At 39.5% G+C, this 15,922-nt stretch overlaps 1 long non-coding RNA gene across 3 annotated transcripts in view; it reads left to right on the top strand.

The window, feature by feature from the left end:
* Nucleotides 1-15,922, top strand: part of LOC107975734 (uncharacterized) — a 190,155-nt gene that overhangs the window by 10,094 nt on the left and 164,139 nt on the right. For all 3 annotated transcript variants that reach the window (XR_010158809.1, XR_010158810.1, XR_010158808.1), the window contains exon 2: nucleotides 14,779-14,907. This is a non-coding gene — a long non-coding RNA (uncharacterized LOC107975734). The remainder of the gene's footprint in view (nucleotides 1-14,778; nucleotides 14,908-15,922) is intronic.

The following is a 15,922-nucleotide window of genomic DNA, read 5'->3' as shown; positions in this document are numbered from 1 at the left end:
TATTTAGTAGAAATAGGATTCAGACCCAGGTTCGTGTGATGCTCCTCCTTCTCTACACCCTGGATCAGCAAACTTGTTCAGTAAAAGGCCAAACAGCAGCTGCTCACACTGCCATTATAGCATGACAGCAGCCATAGACATGTTGTGAACAAATGGACAGGGGTGTGTGCTTGTAAAAGTTTATTTTCAAATGTAGGTAACAGCTGGACTTGGCCCATGGTGGGTAGTTTGCTATGCTCTGCTTTTTGCTATAGGATTTCAACCCTGGCTGCCATTGGAATCACTGAGAAGCTTTGAAAACTCTTGGTATACAGGCCTCATCCCATATCAATTAAATTAGAATAATTTTTAAAGAAGCCTTCCTGGGTGATTCCTACAAGCAGCCACAGTTGAGAACCCCTGCTCTACAGCTCATTTATGAATCAAAGCAGCCAAGTTAGAGATACACACAGACACACACACATAAAACCAATGAAATTTACAGCTAACCTTCTCCATGTATCCAAATCTTGTTCCATCAGTAGCCAACCAAAATCCTACCTTCTCAGTTACACCTTGCTTGTCTTGATCAGAAAAGTTGAGACCTCCCTTATCTGATTTTTACTGACATTGTGTTGCAGAATTAGTCCTATTGCAACGTATTTTGTATAATTCAATGGTTATTCAAATCTTCTACTACTATTTAAATCTTCTACCATTATTTAGACATGTGGGCAAACCTTGTCTTCTCAAACAGTCTGCAAACTGTGGGTGTATAGCTTACTACACAAGATCTAGCTTAAGGCCAGCTACAAGGTAGTGCTTGTAGGTGCAAGGAGCTTTCTTGAGAAGGACATAAATGAAAATGTTGGGGGTTTGAAAATAGATTTTAACATAGTTTGGTAGAATTCAGTAATCTTTGTGATCTCTCCCTTCTCCCCCAATCTGCTCCCCCTTCCATCTTCCCCAACTTCGTTAGGATCAACTCCATCCTTAAAGATCTTAGAATTGAGCCTTACTTTTCTCCTTTCTCTTACATCTACATCAAAATCAGAGAGCATAAATGAGCAGTTCTGTCTTTACCGTATACACAAAATCTGACCATTATTTAACATGTGCCCTGCTACTAGCCTGGCCGAGGTCATCACTTCTCACCTGGATTATTGCAAAACCTTCTAAAATGCTCTCCCTTCGTCTGCCCTGGCACCCTATTCTGCCTATTCTCAGCACAGCATCCAGAATGATATTGTTTAAAAAAGTTTAACTCTGCTCTAAATGTTCCAATGGCTTTTTATTTCACTCAAAGTGAAAACCAAAGTCCTGAAAAAATATGCCATTATTTATCTGACCTCATCTCCTACTACTCTCCCCATTGCAGCTCTCCCATTGTCAACACTGGTGGACTCCTTGCTAATCCTTGAACATGCCAGATGTGTTCCCACCCCAGGGCCTTTGCACATGCTGTTTCTGTTTGCCTGACTGCTCAACTCCTTGGTATCTATATGGTGACCTCGCTCACTTCCTTCAAGTTTTTGTTCAAAGTCACCCAGTGGAGCCTTCATGACCTCTAACACTGAATCTCCTTTTCTCCTCAGATATACCCTACTTTTCCTTTGTGCTTTGTATCTCTCCATAATGCTTCTCGCCTTCTGACTTACTGTGTAACTTACTTGCTTGTTTTGTTTATTGACTATCTGCCCTACTTTGAAGGTAAGCTCCATGAAGGCAGGATGCTTGCCTTTTTAAAACCTGTATCTAGTGCCTAGGGAGATGCCTAGCACATTACAAAGGACATCTGTCATTGAGTAAAGGATAGGCTTTCAGCCTGCTAGGCAGTTTCCTTAGAATACACATGTTGGTGACATGGTTTTGCTGTGTCCCCACCCAAATCTCACCTTGCATTGTAATAATCTCCATGTGTCAAGGGTGGGGCCAGGTGAAGATAATTGAATCATGGGAGTGGTTTCCCCCAAACTGTTCCCATGGTAGTGAATAAGTCTCATGAGATCTGATGGTTTTATAAATAGGAGTTCCCTGGCAGAAGGTCTCTTGCTGCTGCCATGTAAGACATGCCTTTGCTTCTCCTTTGCCTTCCACCATGATTGTGAGGCCTCCCCAGCCATGTGGAACTGTGAGTCCATTAAATCTCTTTACTTTATAAATTACTCAGTCTCAGGTATGTCTTTATTAGCAGTGTGAGAACAGACTAATACAGTTACTATGATGGGCATCTCTGGTTCTGGTCCATCAGGACCCATTCACTTCTCTTATGGTGATAGGATACTTTTATTCCATAAGAGACCCTGTTATTTGAATTCATCAAGCAGTTTCCTCCCCAATTCCAGCTCCAAGCACGGGTCTGCATGAGTCTGGCTTTGAATGCTCTGTCTCCTTTGAATGCACTGAATAGTTATTACAGTGGTTGGCTTTGAATTGAGAATGTCCAACCTAGGTGAATCCAAATATCGCTTGTGACCTCTCTGAGAGAGATTTTAAAACATTATTTTCCCATTGGGGTTGCTAAATCGGTAGAATGAGGGGGCTGGCGTCATTTTCACCATGTAGCAAGAACCCATTCAAAAGACAGAGATAAATAGGATTTAAACACTATTGTTTGGACTTGACTCACACATTTCTAAAACTAAATCTTCCCTGGATATTTCATCTGTGTTAACTCAATACATTGCTGTTATTATTTAAGCTTGGGTTTCTGTTACTTGAAACTGAAAGAGTCCTGGGAAAAAAATTCTGGTATGAAAAGACTAAATTTCATTGCTAAAAATCTTTTTATTTTTACTTTTTCCAAAGACTGATTACTTTAAGAAACCGAGGTAATACAATAAAAACAGAATACACATGCAATTTATGAAGAGATGTTACAGAGGCTGCTTTTTATTGTTTGGTAGAGAATAGTGTCTAATTTTTTATAATTAACTCAGTCAACATACTTAGCACTATTAAATTTTTATTGAGCTTTAAATTAGCAAATTAATGCATGATATGAGTTAGATTCTGTAGTCCTAAATAAGGAAAGACATCAGGGACCTCCTTATGCTAGGTTAATTACAAAGTAAATGGCAGAAAGGGCTTCAACTTTAATGCAGTCTCTCATCTTAGTATCCCCCTTGCATAGTGCCTGCCACATGGTTGATATTCAGTAAATTGTTGATGAGTGAATCAAAGAATAATTGAGTGATTGAAATAGCAAGTTGTTCTTAGCATTCTATTGGGTCATAGACTTGGATGAAAACCCTTCCCAGAAAAATGCATACCCTCATGCACATCACACACACACACATAAACACACACACACACATTTGCATAAAATGTCTGGATTTTGCAGTGTCCTTGAAGCACTCATAAACTTGGAAGGTGTCCCTAGATCCCAGGTTAAGAAGTGCTTTGAATGATCCCCCTGCAATATATGGCCTAGGCAGTATTTCCATCTAGAATTTTAGTACTGAGAAGGTGCAAAACCTTATTATAAACATGGACTGTTGAGGCAGGTTATTGCATTGGTGGTTCGATGGCTAAGTGGTTTTGGAATTAAATGTGGATTGCCTTGGCCAATACATGTGTGTACAACCTTGGGTAACTTAGTTAACCTCTTTAAGTTTGCATCAATTTCAAAATATATAAAATGAAAATAATAAGTCAATCTCCTTCATGTGACTTAATTAAATACTGCACATAGAACAATTAGCACAGTTCCTGTTATTCAATAAGTGATAGCTGATGATGGTGTTAAAGCCACTTATAAAAGGCAATATTTTAAGTAGAGTGAACTCATGTTGTCTAGCTCAAGTGGGAATATTGCCAGCCAACAGGGAGATAACTATGGGCTCTTTCATGGCTTCTTTGGGTTTAATTATTTGTGACATGAAGTTATATTTTCTAATCATTATAAAAAGTTGATTTTATTGCCTATAGGATAAAAGTGATAATCCCTCTATCTAGTCATCAAGACCTTTATGTAAGTAGAAACCCATGGACCAGCTAAGGCTTAAAATTTAAAAATAAATTTAGTTAAAAGTTGATAGAGTTGGCCAGGTGCAGTGGCTCAGGCCTGTAATCCCAGCACTTTGGGAGGCAGAGGCGAGCTAATCACCTGAGGTAAGGAGTTCGAGACCAGCCTGGCCAACATGGTGAAACCCCCTCTATACTAAAAATACAAAAATTAGCCAGGCGTGCTGGCAGGCACCTGTAATCCCAGCTACTTGGGAGGCTGAGGCAGGAGATTCACATGAACCTGGGAGGCGGAGATTGCAGTGAGCTGAGATCATGCCATCGCACTCCAGCCTGGGCAACAAAAGCGAAACTCCATCTCAAAATAAATAAATAAATAAAATAAAGTTGAGTCACCTTATGAAAGACCCAGCCAGAGTTGCCATCACTCAATTTCTAGGCTTTCTCTTTCATGATTGTTGAGAGATTATATATTGGTAATAAACTGGTTATATTAATTGTTCAAAGCACAAGAACTTCTTCATCCTCTTGGGCAAGTTTCCTAATTAAAAAAAAGATGCTTTTACATCATTAAAAGGAGTATGTAAAAATTCATGAATAAACAATGAGGCAATTTCAACATGTTCATTGGTCAGTTAGAAAACATTATTAATTATTTGCTCTGTGCTGCCCTTCTTTTCCATTATTGATTCATTCCCCATAATATTTATAGAGGATCTGTTATGTGCCAGGAGCTGTTCCAGGTTTGGAGGGCCAAGAGATACTTGTACCTGGGGTCAAAAGAGTGTTATAATAGACTAGACTCTCCGTTACTACCTTCATTCTATAAGCCAATCAGTACCTAATGATTTTCTTACTGGAGTGTTACTGATGGTAAAGAAGAAATGTCCCTATGTTAGGGCTCAGCACTGAAGCTAAGTGAAAACGACCTGCTCCTCATTCTCTCCACCTTATGTGGCCTTGCTCTAAATCAGGGCTCTCCAACTCAAATGCCTTCAGAAGCCACAGAATAGCTTAAATGTGGAAATGCTGGGTTTAGAAAGACAGTGAGCTGCACTTGGAGGGCTCTGAGCATCGTCTAGAGACATTGATTCTGTTTTTAAAAACATGATGCTTGCTTGAGCAAACTCATTCAGTTTCTAAATGCTCCTCTCAATGAAACCCCAAAGGGAGAGGCACTGAAACAGGCATGGGCAAAATTTTTCTGTCAAGGGCCAGGTCACAAAGATTTTCGGCTTTGCAGGCCATACAGTGTCTGTCACAACTACTCAACTCTGCTGTTGCAGCTCAAAAGCAGCCCTAGGCATACATACACAAATGTGCATGGCTGTACTCCCATGAAATTTAGCCGCCCATAGCTGGCCAACTTAGCATTCTGAGAGCCAAGCAGTTCCTTGCACATATCAGGTGCTGAGGAAACATTGGTAGATTCCATGTAGTAGAAGGTGTATTCCTCATGACCGAGCTGGTGCTCAGAGCTCAATCCTCCCCTCCCCAGAAAAGGGCTGAAGATGAACATCTCTCACTTAGAATAATTTCTTTCTCTGGGCAAAATCCAGGGTTGAGCTAGATGAGCCCTGAAGTTCCTTCTATGTTTAAAAAACTTGAGGAAAAGAAAGAAGGCAGAAAATAAAGTTCCTTGAAGGTATACTCTGTCCCAGCTCCCAACTGCAAATTTAAGCAGATTAGGAAACTCCACGTATCTATGTTTTGCACAACATGTAAGACATAGTTATTTTACTGACTTGGAGGCTAGAGATGATTTTGCCTCCTGTGAAGACACCATCAAGCCACCTTGGGTAAAAAGTGCTGTGCCTGCCAGGCACAGTGGCTCACACCAGTAATCCCAGCACTTTGGGAGGCCGAGGTGGGTGGATCACCTGAGGTGAGGAGTTTGAAACCAGCCTGGCCAACATGGTGAAACCCCACCTCTACTAAAAATACAAAAATTAGCTGGGCATGATTGTGGGTGCCTGTAATCCCAGCTACTCAGGAGGCTGAGGCACAAGAATCACTTGAACCTGGAGGGTGGAGGTTGCAGTAAGCCGAGATTGCACCACTGCACTCCAGCCTGCGTGACAGAGTGAAACTTTGTCTCAAAAAAAAAAAAAGTGCTATTTCATTCCCAGTGTAATAGCTTAAACCACTTGAACTGTCAGCTGCTTCCCAAATAGAATGTAAAATGATTCCCTAAGCAAATCACTCATCGTTACTTCTGACTTCCATCAAATAAAGTGAGTAGTTGTTACACCATCTAGATTCGTTCCTATTGTGAAATATCCACAACACAGCCTGATCAAGCCATGTTTAGAGAGTTTAGATTTGTAGAGAATAGACAAAATGCCTCATGTCCTTTTCAGGGAGAAAAAGACAAGAGAGAAAATCCAAATGAAAAGGCCCAGAATCCTCTGATTACAGAAGCCAAAATAACCAAAAGGTGATTCATAGCAACTGTTATTACAAATAAGAGTCTGGGTCTGTTTTAGAAAGTTGTTAAAAGCAGAGAAGGTGGCCTAAGTGCTTTTTACAAATTATACTTCCTTTTTATTTTCCTACATATAGCACTCATGGAAAAAAAAAAAATCTCATAAACAGGAGCAGCCTGGTCTGTTTGCTTGGCCAAGGGCTCTTCAAAACTTATAGAAGGAATAGGAACAGCATTTGAGAGGGAAATGAGGTAAGAAGACTTGAAAGTACACTATTTTCATCCAGTCCATTCTCTGTGTTTTGTAGTTACTGGGTGAAAGGGTTAGGTGAGGATCTTCCTATTCTACAGGTGGGTTGTTCAGAGGAAGTATGGTAGAAACAAGTGCTGCAGTCATACTGCCTGGACTGAAAACCAATCCTTCGCCCATATCCTTGGGCAAGGTACTGATGTGCTCTATGCCTCAGTTTCCTCATCTGTAAACTTGAAAGCAACAATAAAACATGTCACATAGAGTTCATGTATGGATTAAGTGATATACAATTCAGCAATCATGGAGCCTAGCATATGTAATAAGTGTTAGTAAATGTCAGCTGTGGTCCTGTGGCTAGAATTTTGTTAATGAATAAGATGCATAATCATTTCAAGAGACTTTTATTAATTTACATCTTGCTTTCCCACTTCTGGGGACAAAGATCCTTTAAAATTTTATACTTTAATTTGTGATACATATAAGGTTAATTTTTCTTTTTGGTCAACCAATAAGAAAACCCAGTAATACAAATTTATATTCTATTTCAAATTCTCATGATGCTACCAGGGTCAGAAATGTCATGTTTCAACAAGGTGGCTTAGACAGGAGATGACAATTTGATCAAAAACTTTCACTAGAAAAATTGCCCTATAACTTTGGGTCCCTAAAGCACAAGCAGAATAAAGCAGATGGTGACCGCCCTATAACAAATATAAATGACATAATTGTTTACTTGGTACAATTTAAATTCAGCCGTTAAACTTCATACAGTCAATTTTGGTAACTGATCCCCTCTGATCAAAGATTAAGTGCCTTGAGGCAAAAAAAAAAATTGTTTTGACATTGTGAGATCAATAAGTGCTGGAAGCCACTAAACTGGAAGCTAGTGACACGGCCCTGAGTATATTTTACAACGTAGATTTAGATTTCAGTACAAAGTCTATTGCCATTGTTTAAAATATATGAAAGAAGTTAATATCAGCATGTGAGAAATCATAAGTGTGATTTCATTTTATTCTTTTGTCTGGTTTTGGGATAAAATTTATCTGCTAAATAATTCTTCTAAAAAGGTCAAATTGAATTAAGAGTAAGGTTTTAAAAATGCTTTTCTAAAACATTGGTCATTTAATTGTTTCACTTCTACTAAAAGTTCTTGAATATGAGCACTCATTTAATTCTGTAAATTACTGAACCCAAGTGCTTTCATTATGTAGCCAAAGCCCACGTGCGTCTAAGTTTTTCATTTAGAGACAGGCATTGATTTTCAACATTGCGCATCCCTCTCCAGGCACCTTGCCTTTGCAGAGGTGTGAGCACTGTTACTATTTCACACAACCATATGTGGCTTAGGTCCTGACTAAGAGATTTCTGGATTTAAAATGCTATTCTTTTCTTGTGGTGATGAGTGTGTTGAGAGACCAACCATCTTTACCTTCCTTTCAGGTCAAGGATAATGGCAGGCCTTCTAACCTCCCCAAAATTAGATCATTAGGTTCTCAACTTTCCACTCTCGTGGCTGCTATGGTTGCCCACATCTCTTTCAAAGAAGTTTTACTGAGGGCACTAGGCAAGCACACCTAGAAGGCATTCCTCAGTACCTCCCTAGTTTTAATTTTGTAGCTTCCTGTAATGGAGGACAAGCCCACTAACTCCTTACTTAAGGGTAGTTCTCTTCATACCTAAGGGTTGCTCTTCAGGAGGGGCAATGGAGGAGCACTGACTTCTCCTTAGCATTTTAAAATATTAGGGCACTGTAAAATCCCAGCTTCCTGTTGACCTTGTCTCTTCAGAACCTCATCAGGCACAGATGCAATGATGCATAGTACCTACAAATAATAGGTGCAGGCACCCAGTAATTCCCCAAGGTAGACATGTAGTTAAACTAACCAACCTGCCTGGATTGTAATAGACACTCCAATGCTGAAATGGACTACTCTGAATCCCCCAAGATAACAGATTGTAATCCACCTCCTTTTGAATAATTGTCCCCCTCTAAACATTTGAACTTTCTGATCTCAGGTATCAGAAGTGTGCGTATTTTTTACTCATTTTTTGGGGGTGGGTGGGTGGGTGGGGGATGGAGTCTTGCTCTGTCGCCCAGGCTGGAGTACAGTGGCGGGATCTCGGCTCACTGCAACCTCAGCCTCCCGGATTCAAGCGATTTTCCTGCCTCAGCCCCCTGAGTAGCTGAGATTACAGGCATGCCATACCCAGCTAATTTTTGTATTTTTAGTAAAGACAGGGTTTCACCATGTTGGTCAGGCTGATCTCAAACTCTTGACCTTGTAATCTGCCTGCCTAGAACTCCCAAGACTCTTTTGTAAAAAAAAAAATGTGGTACTACTAAATAGACATCATACCCATGTTTAAACAAATTCTATTCTGAGGAACTGGAGAAAGAGAGAGAGACAGAGAGAGACAGAGAGAGACTAATATTTCCTCCACTTACTGAGTGGAAGCCCTGGAGTCAGAAGGAGAGAGGAACACCTACTATTCACTCAATATTTTTGCTTTGTTCTCTAACAGTGGGAGCATCTTGCCACACTAAGCATGATTCTAGTATTTACAAGATGCATATTTTTCTTTAACATGGCTACTAAAATTGAGCCAACCACTTCATTGATGCTCTACTAAAGAGACTGCAATTTGTTCCACCACTGTAAGAAAAGCTAGCGTTGGGGATCTTACTGAGAGACTGAGATGGCTTCCAATGCAGCTCTTTGCTAAAGGGTTTTTAAGGGTAATGATGACTAGAGAGAATGTTCACTTTATATTGTCTTTAGAATGGAACTATTGGCTGGGTGTGGTGGCGCACGCCTGTAAACCTAGCACTTTGGGAGGCTGAGGTGGGCGGATTGCCTGAGCTCAGGAGTTCGAGACCAGCCTGGGCAACATGGTGAAACCCCATCTCTACTAAAATACAAAAAATTAGCTAGGTGTGGTGGCCTGCGCCTGTAGTCCCAGCTACTCGGGTGGCTGAGGCAAGAGAACTGCTTGAACCCAGGAGGTAGAGGTTGCAGTGAGCTGAGATCTCACCACCACTGCACTCTAGCCTGTGCGAGAGAGCAAGCCTCTGTCTCAAAAAAAAAAAAAAAGAAAATAGAATGGAACTGTTGCACAAGATGCTTCTCTCTCGTATTTTTCTCTGTAGCTAGTTTTCATAAGCTGAGCCTGAATGTATTCACTACTCAACTTATTCAAAGGGTTTCTTTATTTACTTGGGCTCCAAATGGCACACTTCTCATGAGTTGCATTACAGACAGAGAAACCAGATACTCCATATTAATAACATTATAGTTTTTTTTTTTGTCTACAGATCTGGTTTTATCTGCAGGAGCATCTCCCATGAGAGTTGAGGAAATTCATAACTGGTTGAACAGCTGTTGGCATTGATCAATGTACTCCCGGATGGACACGGCCCTGGCTTGTTTGGCATTTATATCCACGCCTTGGCTGAAAGTTTAGAGGGCACATTGATTTAATTTGTGGATGACAAGAGCCTGGAAAGGATAGCAAATTCATTGGCTGATAGAATTAAGACCAAAAAGACTGACAGGCTGGAGCAATGGGATAAATCTAACAAGATGGATTTTATCAGCAATAGAAAGAAGATCCTGCACTTAGGTAAAACAAACCAGGACTCAGGGCATATTCTTAGGAAATTATTCATATAAATCTTGAAGTCTGGGATAATTAAGTGCAGGTACCTGGTGTGCATGTGGTAGTGATGGTGAGACATGGTTTAGCAGAAGCAGTTTTGCAGAAGATTTGAGGGTTGATATGGCTGCCAAAATCCAGTGAGATCTTAGGTTATAGAATTAGAAATAACAACAATTACCATGGTAATGGTGGGGATTGGGGCAGTGAAAAGAAAAAGTGGGCAGGAAGAGGTCAGGAATGTCTTTCATTTTAGGAAAGATCTTCTCCATCATCTAGTGTAATATGTCCTCTAGTACCTTCCTGAGAATAAATGGAAGGAAAATTCAAGACATTTGATTTCTAAAAAATCATTATTCAACTTTCATGTTTGATTAGTAGGCTGAGTAGAAAATTTTAGGTTGGAAATGCTTTCTTTTAGAATTTTTATATATATATATGTATTTTTTACTATACTCTAAGTTCTACGGTACATGTGCACAACGTGCGGGTTTGTTACAAAGTATACATGTGCCATGTTGGTGTGCTGCACCCATTAACTCGTCATTTACATTAGGTATATCCCCTAATGCTATCCCTCCCCGCTCCGCCCACCCCACAACGGGCCCCGTTGAGAACATTTGGACACAGGAAGGGGAACATCTTTTAGAATCTTAAAACTATTCTAGCCATTATTTTCTGGCTTCCATAATTGCTGTTGAGAAGCTCAATGGCATCCTTGATCATTCATATCGTGAAAGTTGTCAGAATCAAAATGGAGTCACTGGCGCTGAAAAAGCCTGACAAATAGAGCCAGGCTCATTTTCCTTTAAAACACTTTGCCTTCTCTTACTTCCCTAAATACACATAGAGTTGACTATGATATGCATATTCCCATTGCAGTGCTGTACTCCTAAATATCTTTTTCTTTTAGAGGGCTTCTCTCTGTTTCTTATTTAGGTTGATAGTACAAAACCTGTTTTTCTCTCCGGAAATTTCTTCTCTTTGTTCTAAGAGTTTTGAAAACACAGCAGTGTGCCTCATTCATTGTATTGGGCTCTCTAATGATTTCTCCAATATTGATACTCACATCCTTCAATTCTGAACATTTTTCTTGAATTTTTTTTGGCAATTTCTTTCCCCTCATTTTATCTTTCTGTAATTATTATTATCACTTTTTTCTGTTTTCTGTGTACCAGGAAGTCTTCTAACCATGGAACAAACAGTAACTCTTCTAATCTTCATTGCAGCTCTAATTTCCATTTCTTTAACTTTTTGCTCTATTTTGGGGAGCGATTCCAAACCTTATTTTTCATATTTTACTTTCTAGGAGCTTCTTTTTTGTGTTATCTGAATGATCTTTTTATTTCAAGTATTCTGTTATTATTTCATGAGTGCAATATATTTTCTGTACCTGAGGATAGGTTTTATTTGTTTTCAACTTTTTAAAATCTCTAATATCTGTTTCATCCCAGTTGCTTTTGGTCACTTTCTCATATTAGAGATTTTCCTCAAATAGCTAATGATTTTTGGCTATCAGCTCATATGTAACATTGAGATATTGAGAAGCTAATTCAAAGCTCTCTTCATTCGACCTTACCATTGTGGTCGTCTTAGTAGGATGGTATGGCAGGACTATTTCATTTGGGAAACAATTGGTATCAGTATCTTTAGGTCTTGTCTTCAGGCTGATTACATTCCCCAGAGAGGACACTTCTAGTTGCCTGACTAATAAGAATACATTTGGCTTCCAGCATTATCAGAACCTAGAGGAGAAACAGGGTATTTAGTACGTAAATTTTTTGGATATTGAATTCTTTTGTTTTCAATATATACCTCTGCCCTCAATTGTTTCATTTCTCTCAGTCTAGAGACCCTCTGATTTACCCACTCCAGAAAATAAACTTTGAAACTTCATGGCTGGGGTTGGCAGTCACCTAGCTGCATCAAATTGGAGAGGGGATCCAGGAGTCTAACTGCTTCTCAAACGGAAACTAAATCAGTTCTGTTCTTTTCAGTTCCACTTTTCCTCCCATGTCCAGAGGCACCTGACAACACCAACTCCTAAGCTTCTTGGGGTTCTGCGATGTATACCAGACTGCATCTTGGCTTTCCTGCAACTTTCCAAAGTCTGCTAAGTTAGATGCCATTTCACTGTGTCGCTGCTGTTTCTTCTATTCTCTTTGTGGATTTATGCCTTTAAAACAATCCATTTACTGTAATTTAGTGGAATTTGGCAAGAAAATCGAAGTTAAATCTGTCTAAGAAGAAGATCTGTGTACAGTTTTTATTGCAGCACTTTGGAAAGGCAAAAAACTAAATACCACAAGAAGGCACTTCAGTTAAATAAATTTTGGAATTCACTGTGGTTCATCCCCTACCTTGGAGTACTAGACAGTCGCTAGAATGAAGGTGTAATATCTATAACAGTTTATTTGAAGGATTTCCATCATATATTGTTAGGTGGAAAGCAAGGCCCAGATAAATGTATAAAATAGGATTCTACTTTATTTATCTATCTATCTATTTATTTATTTATTTGAGACAGAGTCTCTCTGTTGCCCAGGCTCAAGTGCAGTGGTACGATCTCAGCTCACTGCACCCTCCATCTCCTGGGTTCAAGCATTTCTCCTGCCTCAGCCTCCTGAGTAGCTGGGACCACAGGCGTATGCCACCATGCCCAGCTAATTTTTGTATTTTTAGTAGAGACGGGGTTTCACCATGTTGGCCAGGATGGTCTCAATCTCCTGACATCGTGATCTGCCCGCCTCGACCTCCCAAAATGCTGAGATTACAGGCGTCAGCCACCATACCCGGCCAGGAATCTACTTTTTAAAAACAAATGACAAAATTTCTATAAATGTTAATATATATTTATAAGTTTAGGTTAAAATTGATTTCCCCATTTGGGGCAGGTGGGGCTGGGGAGAGGCTGAGGGAGTGAACACAGAATAAAAAGTAAAGACTAGAAGAAAACAAATGTGTTTATAATAAAAGCATATGTATAATGTTCTATTAGTATAGTTTTATTTACACATTTGCATATATATATAGAAAGATGTATAAATGCACAGTTACTGAAATATTAACAGTGATTTACTCTGGATAATGGAATTATTTTTGCATTTTTCCTTACATATTTTTGTACTAATTTCTCTTTTTTTGTGGTGAACTCACATTATCTTAATAACGTAGAAAAAATTCTTTAAAAATATAAGTTCAAAGTGACCAGAAGAGGCTGGGCGTGGTGGCTCACTCATGTAATCTCAGCAGTTTGGGAGGCTGAGGCAAGCAGATCACCTGAGGTCAGGAGTTCAAGACCAGCCTGACCAACATGGCGAAACCCTATCTCTACTAAAAATACAAAAATTAGTTGGGCATAGTGGTGCATGCCTGCAATCCCAGCTACTCAGGAAGCTAAGGTGGGAGAATCCTTTGAACCCGGGAGGTGAAGGTTGCAGTGAGCCGAGATAGCGCCACTGCACTTTAGCCTGGGCTGTGAGACTCCATCTCTAAAATAAAATAAAATAAAATAAAAACCAAAGTGACTAGAAGATAAAATGATTTACAAATTGAAATAGCAGAGTTTATTCCTAGCATAGTGGATAAGGACACAGCAATTGGAGTCAGAGAGATTTTATTTGAAATTCTGGCTGTAACATTAATAAGGCTATTTAGCTTGAGGCTTAAGAGCAAGGGTTGACTGGGATTTGAATCCCAGCTCCACTGTTTACTGGGTGTGTGACTTTGCACCAGCCACTTAACCCTCTATACCTTAGTTTCCTCACCCAGGAAAATGAAGATAATGATACTACTTGCCTCATAAGATTGTAACAAAGATTAAAAGAGTTAACATTAGTTTAATGGTTAGAACAGCGCTATACACATGCTTGATTTCCCCCTCTTTCTTTGCCTTGTTTAGTTTTCATTTATAGATTTTTTGATATTTTATTTTACCTCTTCTTTTAGCATTTCAACTATATACATTTTTTAAAACTTTTCCAGTGGTTGCCCTAGGGTTTGTAATATAAACTTTTAATTCATGTAAGTCCACTTGCAAATAATACCATTGTGCCTTTTCACATATAGTGCAAGTATCTTATTTAAAATATTTTCAATTCCTTCCTCCCATCCATTGTGACATTTGTTCCGCTTATCAATATGCTCTAATCACTCAGTACGTTATTACTACTATTGCTTTAACCAAAAAGTTATCTTTTAGATCAACCAATTCTCTGATGCTCCTCCTTTGTAGATCCAAGTTTTTGACCTATATCCTTTTCCTTCTGCATGAAGAACTTTTAGTATTTCTTGCAGAACAAGTCTGCTAGTGAGAAATTCCCTCAGACTGTTTTTCCGAGAAAGTCTATTTCTCCTTCACTTTTGAAGGATAATTTCTCTGGATTTAGAATTCTAAGTTGGCAGTTATCTTTTTTCAATGATTCAAAGATTTCACCCCACTTGACTTTTGCATGGTTTCTGACAAGAATTCTGCTATAATTCTTACCCTTGTTTCCAGTGGCAATGAAAACTGTGGCCCCAGCAGTTTCTCACTCTCCAGCTACTCCACTGGCAGCTTCCAACAATTTGTCAAAGTGACCACTTGCATGCTCTTGCCAGTCTATGGCTCCAGTTGCTTCTGTTCCAGGTAAGCAGACCTCTGCTATATTCTCTGTCTCTCCAGATTTTGGGGTGATAATTTGTCCTGTACAAGTACAAGTCATTGATTTTCAGTTTGTCCAGCTTTTTCTTGTTGTTAGGATAAAAGTGGTGACTTCCAAGTTCTTATGTGTTGGAACTGAAACCAGAAGTCTACATACTTGTTTCTAAAACCGGGTTTCTTAAAAACTCTCTGAACCTCAGTTTCAACATTTGTAACTGGATGTAACAATATCTACCTTCTATGGTGATTGTGGGGAATAAAGGAGAAAATGTGAAGTGCCTAGCACATAATACCCAGCAATGATTGGATAATGCTACACATCCCCTCCTCTCCCCTGCAATGAAATCACTAGAAGTGTGCAGGCCAAAGTAGAAAGAACCCTGGGTAAGAACAAGGTGAAGATTTAGTATCAGAAGGGGGAAAAAGTTCTTTACAATCTTTCCTGCCTCTGATTTTCCATAGTTTTCTCACTCCCATTTTCTAAATGTGGTCACTCTTAAGAGAAAGTTAATTAACAGAATATGCAAATTAAAGAGCAGTTATAACACTAATTAACATTTTCATAGTAATAGCTAGTCCACTTCTGTACATGTGTAAATCAAGACATCAGTGTCTCTGCTGCCTACAGAACTTCACACTGGAAAATTGCAATTACTTTGCTATCAAAGCAGAACTGAGAAGCGTGGAAATGGTGGCTTCTAAAAGCCTCTTCGTCTAACACAGTGTCCGAATAGGTCGATACCATGCTCTGATAGATGAGCAATGACTTTGAGCTTCATTGTGGCCCATCCTTTGGTTGGCAAGCAGTGGATGGAATGATGACACAATAGCATCCCCTGCAGGACTGAGGTGACAACCCCAGAACTTGAGCGGCGACTTCTTTACCTCTTCCCCCTCCCTCTTTCAGTCCCAGGAAACTAAAGCTGTACCTTTTCAAAATGTGGGCAAGCTGGATTTTGCTGTGCTTTGCTGGAAGATAGTCACAACTTGTTGAACAACT

Source organism: Pan troglodytes, chromosome 6 (genome assembly GCF_028858775.2).
Source record: "Pan troglodytes isolate AG18354 chromosome 6, NHGRI_mPanTro3-v2.0_pri, whole genome shotgun sequence".
In the NCBI taxonomy this organism is placed as follows: Eukaryota; Metazoa; Chordata; class Mammalia; order Primates; family Hominidae; genus Pan; species Pan troglodytes.
Note: the sequence above shows the minus strand (reverse complement) of the source record. Positions and strands in the feature narration are given on the sequence as shown.